A 2,942-nucleotide genomic window follows, 5' to 3' on the forward strand; every position below is an offset into this window, starting at 1 on the left:
ACACCTTGTCATTTGGGTTGACTGAAGATGAACATGAAGACCTTGGCATTGTGTTCTTTGTGTTGATTGAAGATGAATATGAAGACATTCTCCTTTGTCCTTGAGGCTGATTGAAAATGAATATGATGACTTCAAATTTATTATTTAGGTTAGGCAATCTTGAACAAGAAGATATTTCCGTTGCCTCCTTGGATTGGCCAAAGTGTGGAACACTCCATTGTCTTTATCCTATAGGGACCAAGTGGAGCATTCCAGTGAAGGAAATACTGGTGAAAGGACTCATGTTGGAATTTAGAATAGAAGAAGCAATAAAAATAATGATAAAACATGCATTTTGTCACCGGAGTCTTTTAGGACACTAGTGCATAGTCTATAATTTAACGCATGCTTTTTTTTAGAATTTATGCTAAGCATAAAAAAATCATGAGTAAGTTATTAGTAATTAAAAAATGCAATAGAGAGGAGATCCTTAGAGTGAAAAAGCACAACTAGTGATATATAACAATATATGATATTGCTTTAACATTCATGATGGTTAACGAATGATTAGCATGACAAAGAAAGAAATTAAGTTATAACTATAACTATCAAGGTTATAATGATTGATGATGTTAGAACAAAATATTAAACTTTGAAGTTTAGATTCAAAACATAAGAAATAGTTCATTTGTAAATCCCATATTTAAATTCTTTTTATTCTTTGCAGTCTTCTCCATGTCATAATCTTTTTCATCACCTTCATCAATTTCATGTCCACTTGCAAGTGTGATTGGCCTTAAATTTGTAAATAAAACTATCGTCCTTTTCATGTTCATTTAGTTTCTTTCATGGACATATTTCAGCACAATAATATATGTAAGCTCCTCTTCATGAAATGCTAATTCAATATCTTTATTCGATTCATCATTCGATTTCATTGTTAACTTCTCGTTAGCATCATATATGTTATCTTAAGAAATTTAATTAATGCTTTCACGATGGTTGTATCTCAAAATCAAGGCCCTATTATTTTTCATGTAAACCAAATTCTTGGGGTGCCATGATTCATTTTTCTTTTTCTTTTATCATGAAGAAAATTTTTGGCAGAGATGAGGATGCTCAGGTGATGAGTGGCTTTACCCTTAGAGATAGGATACGAAATGAGCATATACGTGAAAAGGTTGGAGTAGCTCCAGTAGAAGATAAGATTAGAGAAAGTCGCCTTAGATGGTTTGGTCACATAAAACGGCGGTCTTGCGATGACTCGGTTAGGAGAGTAGAGGTATTAGATTTGACTTATGTTAAGAAAGGTAGGGGTAGACCTAAAAAGACTTGGTTAGAAAATATTAGGAATGACCTTTCTTTATTAGATTTAAATGAGAATTTGACTTTTAATAGGACACAATGGAGAAAAAGGATTCATGTAGCCGACCCCACTTAGTGGGATAAAGGCTTGATGTTGTTGTTGTTGTTGTTGTTGTTTATTATAGGAATCTTTAGGCAATTGCCCCCCACCCAAAAAAAAAAATAAAAATAAAATACTATGATCTTTAATCGATTGCCCCTTAGCAGAATTATGCACATTGTGTAGAGGGGTTATTACAAAGAATTTTAGGCAAACCCCTAAAAGTTTTAAATTACTATGGTCTTTTGGCAATTCCCCCCAGCATAATTAAACACATTATGTATATGTGTTATTGTTAGGGAACGATCAACAAAATACAAAGAGAAATAACAAAGAGAATCCAAAAATATCCTTAAAACCAAAATTGCCCCTTGACCCCGCGACCTGACTGGGCAGGTCGAATCCCATCAAGGGGTGCTGCCCCCTTGGACCCCCGACATATTGTGTAGAGGTATTACCTAATTTTGGTTTAAAAATAATTGACATTATACAAGATGTTGATGATATTTTTAAAATATATTATATATTCAAGTACAAATAATCATTAGTCACTAAAATGATATAGATATGAAAAACAATATCTACACTTTTACTTATAAGGTTGCCCCTCCTGAAAATTAAAGTTGGTTCCGTCCCTGATGGCGGTGCCTGAAGAATTATGGTAGGGAGAGTTCAGGTTCGGTTTAGGGTTCGCCTGTTCAAATAAGCTCGTCAAGAAGTGTAGGAGCTTACCTCATAAACGGATTTATATATTGGGTTTGCCAAAGGGTTGAGATCATGAGATAATATAAGCTTGAAACACTGTATGGTGAAGAGTAAACTCGGATTCGACTGGCTTAAATCCTGATTAGCAACATCTGGGGACTATTTAGCTATGAGTCAGGCTTCCATAAGCTGACTTAAATCCTTTCATAATATCTTAGCTTTAATATATTTATCAATTATCATTTTCAAATATGGAACAGTTTTAGTTGACATGTTATTAACTAGCTAATCCCATGCAAGAATGACTAAATTGTCATCATTTAGTAACTTTAGTTTGCTAATTCTAATGATAGATTAATATGTAAATGTATATAAATAAGCTTATGATTATAGTCATGATTTGCAACTGATTTGGAGGTTGACTGTTGAAGCAATGACCATTAATTGTGGGATGGGGTGGTCATGTTGCAACAACCTTGCATAGCATCGATAATTTCAGTTTTTTTACCAAATTAATCGATACGTAAAGAATTACACCATTACAAGTGGTGATGGTTGAACAATTACATTGATTTAATAGGCAACAAAGATTGTGAGCGGTGGTGTGATTATGAGTTGAAAGGGTGTGACAGTGACGGTGGTGATGGTGATGGGGATTTGTTAGAGAGACAAAGATTACAACATCTCAATTAAGCATGGAGGAGATAGAAATGGTTAAAAAGGCACTAGTAGAGATGAAGGTGTCAATAATGGTGGGGATTGTAAGAGGTGATGGCCATGATGCATGCGAGCTACCAATGTACGACATGAGCGAGAACTATGTTGTGAGGGAGAACAAGAGCCTGGATCAAGT

This window comes from Dendrobium catenatum, unplaced genomic scaffold (genome assembly GCF_001605985.2).
Source record: "Dendrobium catenatum unplaced genomic scaffold, ASM160598v2 fragScaff_scaffold_264, whole genome shotgun sequence".
Taxonomy (NCBI): domain Eukaryota; kingdom Viridiplantae; phylum Streptophyta; class Magnoliopsida; order Asparagales; family Orchidaceae; genus Dendrobium; species Dendrobium catenatum.